General features: G+C 44.7%; 1 pseudogene; it reads left to right on the forward strand.

Moving 5' to 3' along the window:
* The first annotated feature begins 1,364 nt into the window (after positions 1-1,364).
* LOC130629322 (ankyrin repeat domain-containing protein 50-like) lies at positions 1,365-2,998 on the forward strand (annotated as a pseudogene).
* Positions 2,999-19,764: the final 16,766 nt, after the last annotated feature.

Consider the following 19,764-nt stretch of genomic DNA (forward strand, 5'->3'; position numbering starts at 1 on the left):
TATTATTATATAGACTAGTCGATAAGGCCCGTGGAAAAATCCACTTAGGCAGAAGGACAATGAAAAATAGGTTGTTTTAGATTTTTTGCTGACGTCAGCAGTGCAATTACAAAAATTTTTGACGAAATTTAGTTCATTCGTTGCCTGTACTGTGCAGAGGTTTAAATGCTGACCAAGAAAATGTATATGATCATGTCTTTTTTTAAAGCGGTTAATGAGATATAAGGGTTTCAAATTTTGCTGACGTCAGCAATGGCCAGTCAAACCCCCAAAACCTTTTTTTTAGAAATTTGTATACCTGCTGCCTTCATTGTTTAGGTCTGAAAACGCTGATCAAGAAAATGTATAGGATCGCGTATTTTTAACAAACGGTTGCAAGATATTAGGATTTGAAGTTTTTTTGGTGACGTCATCAACCCGTGCATTCCGAAACGGATTCGGGGACCCAGGTTTGGGAAACTTACCCAAATTGGTCCCAGGTGGTCCCTAGTTACTTACGCAGGAGATGACGTCAGTTATTTCCACCCGTTTCCAAGTTATTTAGCCTTAATTTTAAAAGTGAAATGCAATGGCTTCACTAATCTTAATATACTTTCCTTTGACGTCAATATTGCTTTAATGTCAAAGTTTGGTAATTTACAGAACAAATTTATAGATGATGTTTTCTAGACTTTATCAAAGAAATTTTATCCACTTTGCAAAAGTCACAGACAGACAGACAAGCTAGAGTAGTACACCCTTATAACCAGGTTTTTGGTTTTCGACGGTCAAACCCCTATTAAAAAATGCTGCTTTTAGACCCCCTAAAATCTATGACGTAACAAATTTTATCATGCATCAAGTGAGTAAACACGTGACATTATGACGGCACTCGACAAAACTGCTGAAAAACGCGCATACGCAAATCTATTTGAATAGAAAGGGAAATTCCCTACTCAAATTTTGTCCACTTAAAAAAAAACTCTGAAAGTCAAAAATCTGTATATAATAAAGAGAAATGAATTACTTCAGAAATGCAATCAGTAAATTATATAGTGCTGTCTCAGCGCCAGTAGCAGCAACACGTGATGCTCTTGCAGAGAGACTGCAGAGTGTGCGAGACACTGTTACTTTTTATTATAACAGGGCGAAGGAGCAAATTACTGGAAGGACGATGCTGCACGATGAAGTCGAGATTGTTAAGCTGTGCAAAGAATCTGGTACGACAGATAATACAGATAAAAATGACTTTGAGAAAGACATTTTTAAGCTAATGAATAATAGCTTCTTTGGCAAGACCATGGAAAACGTTCGCAAGCACCGTGACATCAAACTGGTGACAACGGACTTTAATTTACCTCTACGAAATGCAGCTAAAAATGGTCACATAGAGATGGTTAAGATTTTTAAAGAGTGGGGTGCGACAGAATTTGATTGGCCGATGGCACTTGCAGCTAAATATGGTCACATAGAGATTGTTAAAATGTGCAAAGAGTGGGGTGCGACAGACTTTAATTGGGCTCTACGAAATGCAGCTCTCAATGGTCACATAGAGATTGTTAAAATGTGCAAAGAGTGGGGTGAGATAGAATTTGATTGGCCGATGGCACGTGAAGCTCTCAATGGTCACATAGAGATTGTTAAAATGTGCAAAGAGTGGGGTGCGACAGACTTTGATTGGGCCATGACACTTGCAGCTGAAAATGGCACATCGAGATGGTTAAAATGTGCAAAGAGTGGGGTGCGACAGAATCTGATTGGCCGATGGCACGTGCAGCTTTCAATGGTCACATCGAGATGGTTAAAATGTACAAAGAGTGGGGTGCGACAGACTTTGATTGGGCCATGAAAATTGCAGCTAAATATGGTCACATAGAGATTGTTAAAATGTGCAAAGAGTGGGGTGCGACAGACTTTAATTGGGCTCTACGAAATGCAGCTGAAAATGGTCACATAGAGATTGTTAAAATGTGCAAAAAGTGGGGTGCGACAGACTTTAATTGGGCTCTACGAAATGCAGCTGAAAATGGTCACATCGAGATTGTTAAAATGTGCAAAGAGTGGGGTGCGACAGACTTTAACTGGGCTCTACGAAATGCAGCTGAAAATGGTCACATCGAGATTGTTAAAATGTGCAAAGAGTGGGGTGCAATAGACTTTAAATGGGCTCTACGAAATGAAGCTGAAAATGGTCACATCGAGATTGTTAAAATGTACAAAGAGTGGGGTGCGACAGACTTTGATTGGGCCATGAAAATTGCAGCTAAATATGGTCACATAGAGATTGTTAAAATGTGCAAAGAGTGGGGTGCGACAGACTTTAATTGGGCTCTACGAAATGCAGCTGAAAATGGTCACATCAAGATTGTTAAAATGTGCAAAGAGTGGGGTGCAATAGACTTTAATTGGGCTCTACGAAATGCAGCTGAAAATGGTCACATCGAGATTGTTAAAATGTGCAAAGAGTGGGGTGCAATAGACTTTAATTGGGCTCTACGAAATGCAGCTTAAAATGGTCACATAGAGATTGTTAAAATGTGCAAAGAGTGGGGTGCGACAGACTTTAATTGGGCTCTACGAAATGCAGCTGAAAATGGTCACATCGAGATTGTTAAAATGTGCAAAGAGTGGGGTGCGACAGACTTTGATTGGGCCATGACACTTGCAGCTGAAAATGGTCACATCGAGATTGTTGTATTGCTGCGTGGTTTTGATGTCATTCATGATGAATTGCTGCGGCATCATCACAAGCGTAATTTTTATGCAAAACTATGGAATGAGGTAATGCCAGTGGCGTGGCATCCGGATAGATATTGGAATTGGTGTTTAGATGAGGAAGAAAAGCGCGAGATATCTAAATTATGGAAGTAATGTCCAGTATTTTGATCGTGGTTGAGGTTTAAAAAATCTATAATAAAAAGATGCCTTTCCTATCTGCAGAACAATTTGATGCCTTGAAATCAGAACACGAGAGCATTATGAAGTGGCGTGATGTTCCCACTGGAATCATATTCAAAATTGAGTATGTTGAAGAGATCAAGATCAAAAAAGGTGATGCAACTGTCATCACATTGATCGATTGCGATGGTGAACGATTTCGAGCATGGTCAACGAGTGTACTGAGAGAAGCTTTGACAGGTCGAACGGGTACGAAGAATCCTGGTCAATTTTACTATGATTACGACCTTGTGGAAGTGGAGGATTAAAAAGACAAAAAAGTAATCTTGAGTGACTGGAGACAGTCACAAAAAATAACGAAAGCCTGGTTGTGCTCAGCTACATAAACAAATGGACAAACTGCGACAAGAAGCTAAAACCTTAGGTCTCAAAGGGTACTCTACGCTGAAGCGAATAGACCTTGTCGAAGCTATACGCAAGGTCAAGTATAAGGATGCGTCGACACAAACGGACGGACCGTACTGCGAGCCTTGTGTTAAAATTGCATGGCAGAAAAATCTAGCTCAATATTTGAGGGATCTCGCTCAGCGACGTGTCGTACATGATGGCGACTTGCTCATAGATCAAGATACGGGAGAAGTGATCGTCTAGTATGTTGACCAACATATTAGACTCTGTAGGCGGGTGGGGACTCTAAGTAGCGCTGGCATACTGCGCAGATTGCAGTTTTTTAAAAATTTCATCTTTAGCTTCTTGCCTGCCTTGTGCTAGCAACTCTGCGCGTTCATTATCGTTGATGGATTTCACAGCTTTTTTCGTTCGTTGTCGGATCTGCTTCTTGAGTATCATGTAGCGCTGTTTTTCCTGTATGATCCATGTAAACTCGTAGTCTGAAATTGTACCATCTTGGATCGCTCTGGAAATCTTATCGTATACAGTGTTTAGCTTCGACTCTGCCAGGAGTTTGATGCATTCGTGCTTGTGCACCTTGTGCTCTAGTCGCTTCGAGGCATTCTTGAGACCTACTTGGCCCATACCCACTGCAAGAGCCGCGGCTTCAAGACCAATTGCTATGGGGGCTCCGAATCCGGTTGCAAGCGTGGCAATACCTGCTGCGGAGGTGATGACTGTAACAACAATCATGCCATGATCAGCATAGCGAAGCCCCATCCCCCAAAGCTTGAACTTTTTGTAGAGTTTTTCTCTCTCTTTGATCTCACCACGCAAGTACTGTTCCACCTCCTCGATCTTCTTGGGTCTGTATACCTGACTTTCTTGCTCCTGCGGAGACGCCAGGCGATCAGGCTCAGGCGCACTTGGCGGCAAAGTTGGGTAAAGCTTCATTGTATCAACCATTTATTCTATGAGTAAATGCATCGTAATTCCGACGAACAAAACATTTTTTTCATGATGATGCTCATCCGTCAGCATGAACTCCAGTCTGTCTGTTGAGCCTTTCAAAGGAAGGTAGATTGGAGTGTCAAAATTCCATGTAAGCATGTCTCCCCATGCGTTTAACTCTTTGGTGGGAAGCAAAGCAAAAATTTTTGATTTCTTCCCATCCAGTAGGCAATCATCTTCATTCAGCTGGGGGCAAACGAGTCTTAATCTTTGGTACACGTCAGTTTTGTAGTAGCTATCATGGTCGCCCTCGGTAAACATTGCTTCGGTATAAAGATTATAAACCATAAGGTGCAGTAGTGATTTATCAACTATCGCAATGTACCCCTTGTTAACCCTAACCCTGCACGCTCTATTCCTGAGTACGAAGAGCTTGATCCTGTTTCCTGCTTGATTGTTGACTATTGCAACGAGATCCTCGATCCTATATAGACCCTTCTCGATCGTGATGAGGGTTTCAAAAACTCCAACATTAAAGTTCCCATCATCGGTCGATCCGGGCACCGCTTTATGAATCTTGATATCATTCTTTTTTTCGAAAAGGTTCAGCCAGACAGGCCTGATACTTATCGATTTTAGGGCAATTTTCGTAACCTGCCATAGGTAATCGTCAAAAATCGTAGGCTTCTCTATATCCGTGACATACAGCTGTCTCATGTTTCTTTAAAGAAACATGAACATTTATAGCTATAACCACAAGGCAAAATACAAGTCCAATTGAGGCGAATGGCCTCTCGGTGTAATTAATCTAGAACATCAAGACCTCTACATTTCTACAGAATCGCACATTCCTGTGACCTTCTCGATGTTCACGAAATACCCAATAAAAGTCCCCACTAACCTGTTGAACGACCCCGTAAGTGTAAACTGGACCGGTCAAGCCCTTGGCTACTGGAATATACAAGTTAATTTCGCTTGTCATTGCGCTAGCACCACCCTGGGTATATCCGCCAAACACTTGAATGGCTCCGTGCCTCTCATCAACAGTATTTTTAAATTCCACGTCTATTACCACATACGGCGTATCCTAGCGAGAATGAAGGTACCCATGCCATACGATGACGGCTTTTCTCAATACGAGAACCCCTACTCTACTTCTGGATATGCCCAGATTTGTCGTGAATATGGTGCCGACCCCAATGCCCAATACAAGTTTAAGGCTCTCATATCCTCGCTCACAAATGGTAGATATTGGCCGCAAGTAGATGGTGATTGGGCCAAGTTTATCATGCCTACGAGCCAAGGCTTGACATCGGAAGGTCTGACGAAGCTTAGCGAGAGTATTCGTGTTTACGTGATTTTAATACTAGGGTCCCAAGCTGATGCCAAAAGATCCCTTATAGGTTCGGGTGCTGACAATTTCACAGCGAGACAGATACTACTACAGAAATTCGAAGCCATGGTACAACGTGAGGAGAACGTAGGCCACGATATCACCGAGTTTCAAAAGGTGCTTCAATATGCCAGGACCCCAGTGAATTTTGCCGTGATGCACCACGTGTACATGCTACCATCCGATATGAATCTGCGTATTGGAAAAATTGTGGGGTATAACAACAACATCTTGATTGCGCCGGCGAGTGCGATGATTGGTATAAGTCTAGACCTAAACAACAAACCAATTACCACACAGCCTCGGGGTTTAAAACGAGTCAGACCTGGGCTATCGAGGGGGGGGTGGCCTAAAACCGGGGTCTGAAAAGATACCTCAGTCAGGTGGCCTAAAACCGGGGTCTGAAAAGATACCTCAGTCAGGTGGCCTAAAATCGGGGTCTGAAAAGATACCTCAATCAGGTCTAGGAGATGGAAACCCTCACGAGGACACCAAGACCACCTTGGTTACTGCGGGAGTAGGTCTCATCTTAGCATATCTATGGTTTAAATAAAGGTGCTCATGCTGAGCCGCAAGGCGATCTAATATGTTTTTTGTCAACATACTAGATCATCTACGACTTCTTGCCTCTCTTCCCAACGTAGGCCACAACAAAAGCAGCAGCGGCAGCGATTGCCATGTATAGATGCTTGGCTACATATTCGACAACTCTCGCAGCCACTCTGAAAAAGAACGAGACAACCGTGCCAATAATCCCTGGTAGCGCCGCACCTGCCTTACCTGCCAGGTATTTCAAAAATTTTCCAAGCCTTTCCAGCTGTTTTTGTATAAAACCTTTTTTTCCAGCGGCACTTCCTCCTGCGCCTGTTGCGGAACCACCACCTGTAACTACGATGGTGGAAATCAGTAGACCAACAGCCGAGACGGTGCTCGCTATAGTAATCCCTTGCTCCTTGAACAAAATTCTAAGCTTTTCAGCCAGAGATTTATCGTCTTCTGTGATTTTCATCAGCGTCTTCTTAATTGCGTTCAGTTGGCTCTGAGTGTCAGATGATAGTAAACCGTGTGCTTCTCGTACTGCTTCCTTTTGATCTTGGAGTCGTTCTAGCTCTTCATTGGCCTTCGCGATATCCTCGTTCCAGATAGCTAGCTGCTCCTCGGATGCCCCAGGTGTAGCTTTCTTCGTCTCAAGCCTTTTCCCCTTGGCTTCTGCTTTAGCGATCTCTCTGTCGTAGAAGATCATCTTGTTTTTCAAGTGCTTTAGGTTACCCTTTAGCGTTTGAAGCTCTAGGTTGAGCCCTCTTCTTTCACGCTCTGTGAAGCTGGAGCCAAAGGGAGTCTCTTGCTCCTGCGGAGCCGCTAGCCGATCAACGTGAACAATCTCGTTAAGGAGTTTCTGAGCCATTACCTTACTGTCTTTGTTTGGTGTAGTATAGTCGGTAAACCCCATGGCTCGCAAGCGATTTGTACCTAACCTCCTCCGTATCTCGGCAACGCTCCTCAATTCACCATGCCTTTTCGTGATATCTATGCCATCGAAAAGAAGCTGGTTTCCCCGTGCCTCAAACTCGTTGTAATATCTCGCGATTGGCTGCCCCAGCTCCTCACGAAGGTGTTCGTAAAGATCGTCGACTTTTGATTTTAACCGCTCTTCCCTCTGTCTTGTCGTGGTGTCTCTTGCCGAGCCGGATTGTTCCTGATGCTCTTGCAGAGCCGCCAGGCGATCTGGCGTTAAATTGGCATCAGGCCTACTGAAATCCTCGTCTGAAATTTTTTCGTCTGGCGTAAAGTCGTCTCCTTCGTATATTGGATTAATCGGCATTTATTTGAAACGTAAATCAGCTAATAATAAAGCATGAGTAACATATTCGGAACTAAGCTCGATCCCTACGCGGAGATTAAAACAATGATGGCTATGAAAGGGAAGAAGCAGCGTGTAAAAGTAAGTCATGTTCCTAGTACGATCAATCAGAACGAGGACTTGTATGTTGACATTCCCAACATGGGGCAGAACGATGTAATTTTTCCATCTAGTATCAAACTACTTTTCGATCTGGAACTTACGGGAACAAACACGAAGCGCACTATCGTCAGCAATATAGGTAAATCCTTGGTGCAAAATCTTCGTATCACTTTGAATAGCAACGAGGTGCAAAATATTAGCGACTACAGGGTGCTCGCTACCTACAAGGACCTATGGTTGCCCAAGTTTGATCGGGAAAACAACTTGATCCTAGAGGGGATCAACCCCAATGATGGTACAATCCGCTCCTTACAGGTAAAAGCGACTGATCATGTAGGCACGGATGAAGAAAAAGCGATCGTGGCAGCTTACGGCAACACCTTTTGCATCCCTATCGGTAAAATGTTCGAACTCACGAGGAATCTGCCCTTTTACCAGCCAGGGCTACACGATAGGCTGCAATTCGTTATACATTTTGCATCATATGTTGACGTTATCAAAGGTGGTGGTACGGTGTCTTCAGGAAACACGGCAGCTAAGCCCGCAGACAGTGCGTACAAGATCACTAATATCGCACTAGAGTTTGACAAGGTTAATAACGAGAGTCTCGCGAGCGCTATGATGTCACGGTATAGTCGTTTGGCACTACCCTATGAAAGGGTTCTCCGTAGCAAGGTTGTCACGATAAAAAAGGCTGATACCAGCTACAATTTGCCAATTGATACTCCAGCAAAAAGTTTAAAAGGCGTCTTATTATTGTTCGTAGACCCCGGAAAAGTGAAGGCTTACTCGGGTGCTAACGAGGTCTTCTACAACCCAAAGATTGAAAAAATCTCGATCACTGTCGAGGGTGAGCCTAATGAGCTCTACACGCACGCGATGCTCCCGAAAGATCACCTCGAGCAGATCGTAAACTTATTCGGTAGCCACGATTCAAAGGTGACGATTGGGCAGTTCTTCACAGAAAGATACGCCCTGTTTGTTGATTTCCGAGCATCACCTGATCATAGTCTCCATGGTTCTGGAAGGCCGTTACAGAGATTGTCAGACGGTATAACCTTGCATATGACAAAGAAAGCAGACGGAACAACAGGGGATATTAAATGCTACGTTTTCCTACTTCAAGATGCTCAGCTGAACATCTTAGATGGGCGTTTTCACAGTGTCGTATATTAAAATAAAGATGGCAACTATCGGTGTTCTTGTGGCTGGTGCTGCGATTAACGCTCTAGCATTCTCGGGGAGTAACTATCTGTTCAGTAAGCTGTCAGGCCATGGTGAGGCCGAGCGTAAAAGGCACGACAAGGCGATTGAACAACTTCAAGCAGCTCAGCAACAGTGGGTAAGAGATCGGCAGGCAAAGATCGATTGGTATAACCATCAACGAGAGCTGAAAAAGCAAGCTGGAGAGAGCTTGAATGAGCTCGATGAAGGTATGAGAGACTATTACATCGCAACGATCGAGAAGGCTCCTAAGTTATCCGACTTCTACACGCCCAGCAAGCAGCAACAAGACGGTGAGCTAACGTTCATCGTTGGATCCTTAGCCCTGCTTGGTTTTGCAGTGTACAAATGGGCGTAACGTCTCCACAGGAGTTCAAATGTTTTCGACATGTAATAAACATGTCGAAACATATCATTACTCCAGAAGAAGCGAAAGAATTAAGCAGTATTTACTATACCTCTGAAAATCTCTGGACTGGTCGGAAGGCTGTTAAATTGCTCGCTGAGCACAGTGGACTATCTAAAAAGAAAGTCGTACACTGGCTATCTCGTCAGTTGCTCTGGCTCAGACATATCAAGGGGCCCAAGCGCATCAACTACCCCCATTTTACAATCACAAGGCCTAATGAAATGCACCAATGTGATTTGCTCTACATGCCTCATGATCGCCTGTATGGCTCGAAATACAAATATATCCTCACAGGGATCGATGTAGCCTCGCGCTACAAGGTAGCTAGACCATTGAGAACGAAGAAAGCCAGCGAAGTCGCCGACATGATCAAGGACATTTACGCGAAGCCCGGAGGCAAAGCAGGACCTTTACGCTATCCGAAGATCTTCCAGTGCGACAACGGTAGTGAGTTTAAGTCAGATGTGACAAAACTGCTAGAGGGCAAAGGGGTCGAGATTAAGCGCGCAACCACCAAATATCATCATACGTTCACAGCCTTTGTCGAGTCCTATAACAAGGTGCTCGCTGAGAGACTTTTCAAACCTCAGGACGCGCAAGAGTTGGTCACTGATGAGACTAGTACCACATGGGTGAAACATCTGTACACTATCGTGAAAAGCATGAACAATACCAAGACAGAAATGATCGGTATGAAACCCAACAAGGCAATCAAGCTAGATGAAGTACCGCTTGCGAAAGATCGCCTGGAGGCTCCGCAGGAGCAAGAAAAACCTCTACCTGAGGACGGTCTTTACTTGTACCTGCTACAACCTGGAGAAGAGCACAGTGATGCGAAAAGACGTGCTACTGACGCCTGGTGGAGCAAAAAGACGTATAGACTCGATCGTGCTCTTGCTGAGACGGCCGTGTCAGCGGAAGGGCGAAGCCCGTCTAGCCGTCTGTTGTACTATCTTGCAGGTGGGCCCTGGGCATGTCATGGTGGGCATGTCAAAGAGTGGTAAATTTCTCGAGCCCGAGCGCCATTTCACCGGTTCCCCCGCTACGGGGGAACCGCTCAGTTGATACCCATAGGCGTAGTTAATGTGAACCTATGGCTTACATTAATACAAAAAAAATGTTCGGTATCCCTGGAGGAGGCTAATATCTAGTATATATCAGGGTTTATACCATGTCAATGTCGAACATTCCCTCAAACAACTCACGCGTATCATCGTCGGGCAGGGTAAAGTGGTTTTTGTAAGAGTTCGCAGACCCTAGGGTGTCCTCCTTAAACCGACACCAGGTGTGTATCGCGTTAGGATTGTCACATCTCCCGAGTATAGTGCTCTCGGGGTACTTTGTCATCAGTATACCCATGCTCTTGCCCAGCTGTCTACGCTGACATCTGATCATGTAGTAGGGATGCTTATCATGAGGATGGTTCTTGTTAACCACGCATAGCACGTTGTCATATTGATGTCGATGCGGGACGTGTCTTTCTCGTAGTTCAACGATTTCTTCGTCCCTCTCCTGGAGGTCGTCCTCTAGGTTGGCAATGGTCACGTCCCTTTGATCGAGATCATCCGCAAGGAGCGCCAGGGCTATATCTTTTTCTTCGATGGTTGCGGCAAGCTTTCGCATTTCTTTGGGTAGCACCTCTTCAACAACCCAATCCAAAAATGGTTCTGCCTTGGATTTCTTACACCTTAAAAGGAAGCAATAGAGACCGGGTTCTGTCAGTAACATCGTGTCTGGATGAAGGGGGTTGATATCGACCCCCTTGTCTTCTGCGGTACTTTTAACCTCCCAGGCCCGCTTTACATGCTTCTCCGGTACATGTGCCTGAATAGCTTTTCTACTATCACGTTTATCATCATAGCCGACAGCTCTCCACACGTCTTTGGCTACGAGGCACTTTCCTTAATGTACAAAGAACGAACTTTGCTGTCTTCGAAAAAATTACTGACCAAGGACATCTTTCTTATACACACCAAGGCTCAACCACAGTTTTTTATGATTCGAAAAAAGTCACAAAATTACGAGGTCCATCCACTTGAGTCCCTCGAGAGAGATGAAGATATCGTGGGGATTGCCGTTGTTATTTCTGAGCTGCTTGCGGGTTTGTTTAAAACGGGCTGGAAGGGATCTGAAAAGATGATTTATCTTGGTCTCAATATTTTTCATCTTGTAGTTTTGGGACAGAACTCGTCACGAGGGCCAATAACGAAAAAAACAGAGGGAGCCATGGATATTTTTCGCATAACTCTTCAATATCCAGAGTCGTGTTGGCTCTCAAAAGAGCATGATACACAGTTTTAATTACGCTCTCACTATCCATCTTTTCTTATATGTCAAGAGTCTAACCAACAATCTTGTAACTTCTAGGATGTTCCAGTCTTACGTACAAGCAAGCATGCTTGGACTTCTTGAGCTGAGCCTTAATAATGGAAATTTCTTCCCTACTTGAAATTACATTGTTCTCTTCATGAATGAGCTCAAACTCCTTCCGATTCTTCGGATACCAGAGAAAAAGCTGTTTCATTTGATCCCTTACTGTTATCGGAATCTTCTTATATCTTTGCGTTAGTACCCAGAGACTGTGCTCGCGATGTCTACCCGAAACAGCTAGTTCTAGCAACGCACCACGAGTTTTGTCGAGACTCTCGTCGGCTATCATATCGTCAACGATAAACAACGTCTCTTCGCCCGCCAGCAATGACGACAGTTTTTGGATCCACTCGAACAGCTGCTCCTTTGGATCCACCAGAAACACGTAGTCATCTTTCCACAGCGAGGATCTCTCGAGATAGGTCTTATTTCAGCGGATTGTAGGGCAGAGAATGACAATGTTGTCAAAATGCTGCCTATACTCGTTCTCAAGCAAATTCAGGATACGCTGCGTTTTGCCACAGCTTGTCGGTCCAGTAAAGATTGCCGTATGCGGCTCCTTGACAATGTCTAGAGCCATTTTATTCTGAGGGTATTGCAGCGCTTTGTGTTTGCCTTGGGCAGACATAAACCTTGTAGGGCGCTTACTTAGAGATGAAGCGGTTACCTTTTCTAATGTTCTCGCTTGCCCACATTGGTTGGGTATTTGTATAGTGTAGTCTTTTCGTTGGTCAACTATTTTGGAGGCATCGCGGAACGCTTATACCACCCTTGTTTTATTGCGTAATCGTCGAATAATATCGCTCCTGTCATATAGCCAGCGAGCTTCAAGCCGTCCTCCATGTCCATCTTGGCCCCTGGTCTAGAAACTCCCAGAGCCTTTTTCACGCCTAGCGCCAAGACAATAGTATAGGATACTAGTCTGACAGATTCCCACAAGGAATCGACGACTTCTTTCTGATACTCTTTGCTGCTCATTTATTATAGGTTATCGCATCTTGAAAATGTCAATATCAGGCTCTTCGCGTTGCTTTCGCGTGGGTTGAGACGGCGCTGGCGCTGACACGGTCGCACGTACTCCTGTGGAGACGCTAGGCTCTGGGGTTTCAGCAGGCTTCTTACGTCTGTAATAGACTGCCACACAAGCGGCAAGTACAGCAATACCTCCAGCGACATAGAGATATGCACTGTCCCGGAACTTGTGATGACTTGCGACAGGTTCCTGACCCTCTTGCGAAGTACTTTTGCCCAAGTTCTTCTGCAGGTCAGCCTTGTTCTTGCGATTCCATTCAGCAAGTTTTTTTCCAGCAGCAACACGACCCTCATTCTTCTTGGTTATGACTTGGTTAGATTGCTCTTCACTCGTTTATTTGTAAGGTGAGACCTTGGAAAAAGATGAAGACAAAAAGCCTTTATCTGAGGTTCTTCGATTGGGGGTAGAGGTGACTGTCGATTCATCCTCCACCTACAACGAGGGAAAAGCCATCTATATTAATGAATCGATCAAAGGCACGCTTGGGCTAAAAATTTTGTAAAGAGTTTTACAAAATTTCCTTGTAGTGACGAATCAGTGAATTTTCGACTTTTCTAGTAGAGCCAAGTTTTGCTCAAAATTATCCCATACCTTCACCAAAGACCTACAGACCATCGTGTAAAATAACGATGGTCTCTCTTCAAACCTTATAACAGCCTGAAGGTAATGGCGCCTGCCGCGTTTGTGGAACGAGCTAAGCAAAACCGCAAAGAGACTCATTCCACTCTCCACAAGTACGTGGGAAATAACGAGCCTACATAGCCTACCGTTCCCATCTTCGAATGGATGGGTATTAATCAAGTCCATAAACAACCTCACCGCGTTCCATATCAGATCGTCAGTCTCTGTAGAGTAGTATCGATCCAGGGCGTCTATCACTAACCTTGGGATTGCAGAAACAGGGGCAAATTCGTGAAAACCAGCGAATGCCTTAGTCGTCCTGTATTTCCCTGTCAGCACGGGTTTGCCGCCCCTGTGTTTTTCCCCGCGCATCATGATCTCATGGATGGCTTGGATTTTGTCAGGTGTGAGACGTCCGCAGCACTGCATCCATTTTAGAGCGCGCATAAAGTTTATCATCTGCCTTTTGAAACTTTTCGTCTTTTCGTCAAGGTGTGCGTCTTCAGGATCCTGCATCAGCTTCCAGGCCTCAGATGCTGAAAAGTTGGGGTCTACCTCTCCTTCGGATGCGTAGGTTCCGTACGCAAACAGGGCTTCCCACCCTTTTAGAAATTCCTCTACGTATGCGTGGTTTTTTCGCTTTCGCGAGAGTTCGGCTAGCTTTGCAGTTTTATTTAGGACATTTCGGTACCCGTCTTCGTCTGCCATCCAATACTGCCTTTTTAATTTTTCGATTTTGTTAAATATCTGACTGCTCCCCATTTTCTTCTTGCTGTTCATAATCTCGCTCTTTATCTGTCTTGGACTTCACGGAGAGCTGAGTGTGATTAATAGTATGAGCAGCAACCAAGAGTGGCGCTAGAAATTTTCCAAAGGCAGAGTACACAAGGATCCCCAAATCTGCCATGGAGTCTTTGATAATTGGGTCTTCCTCAATGTCCTTTTTCAGACCCTCCGCACTATCGAGTTGAACAACATTACCTACAGCCTTCGCGTACATGCTAATCGCATGTGAAGATAGTGCCTTGGCGGTCTTTTCTCCCTTCTCGTGAATTTCACGTTGAACGAATTCCGCATACGCTTTTTCGATCACCTCATCTGATGCCTTGTCAGCAAAGCTTTCAGTACATTTCTTCGGCAAGAGATGCTGTTTGCCTTTGCGTATAGCATCTTTCAAAGCTTGACGTTTGTCGATAGGTTTTTCTTAGGGTTGAAAGGCTTCCGTAGGTGTGTCTACAACATCAAATATAGCTGTAATCTCGCTCATCTTTATTAGAAGCCTTCTATAACGCAAAAAGCAGAGCACGATCAAGACGTACGGAAGAATTATTGCTACAGTGAGGCCTATGTCGTGCATCATTTTTATTTGAAATTGTTGAGTAAAAAAAAGTAATTACAGTGCGTACATTTTTTACGGTCCTCCATCTTGTTACTTCTTGTGAAGTGGCACTTCACAAAACTCTGGACGGGGAAACCTCACTATTCACAACATAAGAGGGGAGGTATGTACACCGTCAGCGTGCACCTTCCGCTTATCGTATAACGCTGAGAGGCCCAGCTTGTTTTGTTCGTACGTAACCATCCCCTGGTTGCGCACCCGGAAACCTACGTTTTTCGCAGTGTCAATATAGCCATTCAACGCGTTCTTATACCTCTCCCATGTCATAGCGTTATGCTTCTTCGACATCCCCTTACATGAGAACTTTGTGCCCTCTTTCCCTTCGATGAAATAGCACTTGGCTGTCGTGGCAATCATCCTAAACCCCATAAACTCAAGCTTAAACAGACCTCCTGTTCGACTCGAGTACTTATCAGTGACGAGCCAGTTTTTCACGTCTTTGTCGTACTCGTCAAGCAGTTCAGGGCGAACGACATCTCGCAACTCTTCTCCAGAGATGGCAAAATAGGCACTGTCCGTATCCATGTAAATATATTCAAAGTCTCGACGATCCACGTACTTGTCAATGAAGTCATAATAGAACTCAAGCATACGCAATTTGGCCAGCTGGTACACCTCAATGCCGCACTGGTATGCTCTGTCGATATGCACCTTTTTCTTTCCTTCTTTGATCTCGTAAGCATCACCTATCTCTTCAAGATCTTCAAGGTATGGCGATCTCATCGCTGCATCCACCTTCTTTTCATCTCTCGTAAAGATGGTGTTCGCGTGTCTCGCTAGGTCCTCGATCATTTTCCCATAGAACGAGTTCCCTTTCAGCTTGGCTGTATATCCCGCAATACGCTTGTCAGGGTCTTTATCGGCTTGTCGTCGTGCATCCGCAATTTCTTCCGGAAACCATGCAAATGGCTTACCTCGTTTGTACTTGATGAACTGGTGAAACGCTGTCACCTTCAGGCCATGGTCGAGGTACCACTTTAGCACCGGAGTGTACAGCAAGATCTTTTCAGCTTTCATCAATCCTAGGAGCTTACGCGTACCTCGAACACGCTTTCTCCCTGTTGCTTTTAGGTACTCTTGCATGTGCTCGGGGATTTGATCGTCGGGTATCTCTTTCACGACAAATAGCGGAGCCATCTCGCTGAATTTGTCGTACAGCTCCTTCGGCACTTTGATGTCGACATGCGCAAAACCGAAGAGGGATCCATTTTGCACACCTTGTGTTAGTAGCTCGAGATTGTGTTTCGCTGTCGGTGTAAGCACCTTGATCAGCTTCTCCTTCCCACAAGGAAAGTCTTGCATCAACGTACTCGGGTACAGCATGTTCGCATCATATCCAAGAATGGTTTTGCACTTTTTACTGTTTCGACCATAGATATGGGATCTGATACCCGTCACGTCTCTCTCGTGGTACCTACAGAACACGATGGCAGGCCCTCCCACCATGCCTGTTTGAAGCAGTTCATACGCCTCATTCTTCGTGCACTCAGTGCAAGTCTCTCGCACCTTTTTGCACGCCTCGCAACTCATTCCTTTGCATCCCCCTGCACATTTTCCCTTGCATGTCTTGCACTTTTTCCCCTTGCATGTCTTGCACTTTTTCCCCTTGCACGTCTCGCAATTCTCACCTCTTTTTCTCTTTCCACCACAAACCTCGCATGGTCTGTCGTTACACACCTCGCAAACGTTACCCTCACACTTTTTCCCCTTGCATGTCTTGCACTTTTTCCCCTTGCACGTCTCGCAATTCTCACCTCTTTTTCTCTTTCCACCACAAACCTCGCATGGTCTGCTGTTACACACATCGCAAACGTTACCCTCACACTCTTTACACTGTTCTCGAGCTTTCTTGCACGCCTCGCAGCCCTCCCCTTCGCACGGCTCGCTTTCACACTTGTGCTTGCATGGTTCTCCTGGCGCGTATAGCTCTAGCTTTGGATTCAGTCGTAGAGACTTGTTCAAGACGTAGCGCATCGACACACCTGGAATGCTTACCGCGTCTTTCAAAATGTCTATCTCGTCGTCGTAGTACTGCAGCCTCGTCTTGTCCACAGCTTCGAAGGAAGGTTCCACGTCGGCTAAATTGTACTCACGCAACTAGTCCATCATGGTGACGCAGCCTCGCTTGTAAAACTCTGCACGGAATGTTTCGTACTCTTCAGTAGAGAGGGTGTTTTTCCCACTAAGACTGCTATAGAAGTGTTCGTGCTCCACGGGTCCGACGTGGTTTAGCTTGTCATAGCTCGTCAGCCACACGTATGGGAACACCAGCTTTTCGAGCTTGCAATCCAGAGACTTGCACCATAGGTCGTAGCTCATGCCAGGAGCTATAAAATTTTTGATATCGAGAAATTTGAACCTCGAGGTCGTAAAGAACATATAGTCGTTGTCTTTCTTCGCCACTTTGATCTTATCGCTATCGTATCTGGCAATTTGATCGACAAAGTAACGCTTGATCATGTTCAGGTCATACTTGCCACTGTTAAAACCGATCACAGTCACTTGATGCTCCCACGCGTCCGATGCATTCTGAGTATTGTCTGAAAGCATGTTAAAATAATTGGGTCTCGGGTGCATTCTCTCCACCTCTTTCACGATGAGGGCGTGTCTCTTTTCGAGCTGCTCCACAAACTGTTTAATCAAGATCTTGGGATCATCGTGCTCCAAGAACGTTGGATCTCCGTTCAGACTATTGTGAATAGCGACGCTGACCGGCACATGCTCCGAGATGTATGTTAGATCGGATGTTTGCCGCTGATTCAGAGGGAGCAAAAGTGCCTCGAAATCAAACACGATGTAGTGAGGGTAGGGTTGAAATTCTTTCTTGAAGTACCTCTTGGCTTTGGGTGGGCTCTCACACTCCCACACTGCCACGAGGTTGTAGCCAAGTTTTCGGATGCCTTTCTCCTTGGATTTGGTGGCTGTATATCTGTTTATGTTTGCTGTTCCTTGGCAGGGGCATCCGTGCCACTTGCAACCGTGGTACTCATAGACTGTCCTAGTTTGAGGTTCATAGCCGTCTACCTTGTAGACCTCATTTTTTTTCTCCCCGTAGCAAATCACTCGTTCTCCTCCATGCCCACAGAGTGCGTGATGAATGTGCCTTTTAGTTTCCCTCGACATGTGCTCGATCCATTTACAAGCGTCATAGCTAAAACCTTCACCGTAAAAGACCCTCTCTGACTTGCTAGGCATGCGCTTGACCTTTTTTCCTTTGCAGATGATAGTCGGCTTTTTTCCTTTACATATCTTCTTATGTCTCGTAAGATCTCCGCTGCTTGTAAACATTTGCTTGCAGACTTCGCATTCCCATTTCTGTTGTGCCAGTACGTCTAAATCCTTGATGTAAAAACAGTGTCCATCCAGCATACCAAGGTTGATCGTGTCTAAATCTTTTTTGTATTGATTCTGACCGTACACGAGTCTCCATGGCGCTTTCTCAGAGTTGGTCTTGGGTTCAAAGACTCTGATGTTGATCTTGAAACGCTTCGCTATACCCTCGAAGTCAACAAGCTTCGTAGCACGTACTTCTTTCCGTTTTAGTTTGGGATTCTCGTAGTACTCGCGTGCTAGTGTGAGGGCTGGCCTTGTAAGGTACTCTGTTCCACATTGTACCCCGGCCCTCTTTTCGATGGCTAGGCATCGCCAAACACATAGGTTGTCCGTTCGCTCTTCTTTACCATCCACAGCGTAGATGCACCTCTTCTTTCGCAACCAGTCTGGTAAAGGTCCACAACCTAACAAGGGCTCCCTTGTGGAGATGATCTTGATCTGCACATGCTGGAAGATTATTTTCCCTTCGTATGATCCTGGGGTCTCGATTGTTCTTTCTGGTGGCAAGTACGCCTTCCCCCAAAACTCATGATCTCCTAGATCTAATCGCTGCATTTCGCATTTTTCGATAAAGGCTTCGATGTCAGCTAGGCTCGTAAGCGATCCTTTGCTTCCCTTGCTCTTGTGATACGGAGCCGTACCACCTCCTGTTTCGTAGATGGTGCAAGCAAAACTGTAGACTACCTTGACTCTCATGTCTATGTAGGGCGTAATTTTTCGCATGATGGCCTCCACCAGTGGGTGATTAAGGTTCTTGTTGAACCGCCATGTCTTGACACGATTTCCGTCTTCCAACATCTGTGTGTCATTTTCATCAAAAATATGCTGAATGTCTTCGACGCCTTCGGATCGGTTTTTCTCTTGTGGGAACATGTGCTTGATGTCTTCGACTCCTCTGTATTCGTCTTGTATGTCTCCAGCATCGTAAAAATCCTCTCGCGCTTCTCTCTCGACTTCATCGTGCAGCGTCGTCCGTCCACCAATTTGCTCCCTCGCCCTGTTATAATAAAAAGTAACAGTGTCTCGCAGGCTCTGCAGTCTCTCTGCAAGAGCATCACGTGTTGCTGCTACTGGCGCTGAGACAGCACTATATAATTTACTGATTGCATTTCTGAAGTAATTCATTTCTCTTTATTATATACAGATTTTTGACTTTCAGAGTTTTTTTTGAAGTGGACAAAATTTGAGTAGGGAATTTCCCTTTTTATTCAAATAGATTTGCGTATGCGCGTTTTTCAGCAGTTTTGTCGAATGCCGTCATAATGTCACGTGTTTACTCACTTGATGCATGATAAAATCTGTGACGTCATAGATTTTAGGGGGTCTAAAAGCAGCATTTTTTAATAAGGGTTTGACCGTCGAAAACCAAAAACCTGGTTATAAGGGTGTACTACTCTAACTAGACAGACAGAACTGGCGTATTATTATATAAGATTGTGTTATATAGCTAGCTACATAAACTTTTATTTTGGTTAGTACGTTTTTAGGATCTTTAGCAAAATACGTCATGTGGATAATTTCATTTTAGCTGTAAATCTTTTTTGTAGTGGTTTTACACACAAACATTTTTCTTTTTAACTGTGACTTTTGTGGCTAAATTTTGCACAAGTGTGACGTGTGTGTTAGCTAGCTATACATAACAGACCAACAAAATGTTTTACACTTGTTTGGCTTAACCGTTTAGCCCAGTGACAGAGGTCTATATTTTCCCGTATAGACAGGCTAAAAATGTTCATAATTTATTTATTATCCCACTGATTATTTTATAACCATTATTGAAAAAATGGTTTGAGTCCAGGGG

The sequence above is a fragment of the Hydractinia symbiolongicarpus genome, unplaced genomic scaffold (genome assembly GCF_029227915.1).
Source record: "Hydractinia symbiolongicarpus strain clone_291-10 unplaced genomic scaffold, HSymV2.1 HiC_scaffold_16, whole genome shotgun sequence".
Lineage (NCBI taxonomy): Eukaryota > Metazoa > Cnidaria > Hydrozoa > Anthoathecata > Hydractiniidae > Hydractinia > Hydractinia symbiolongicarpus.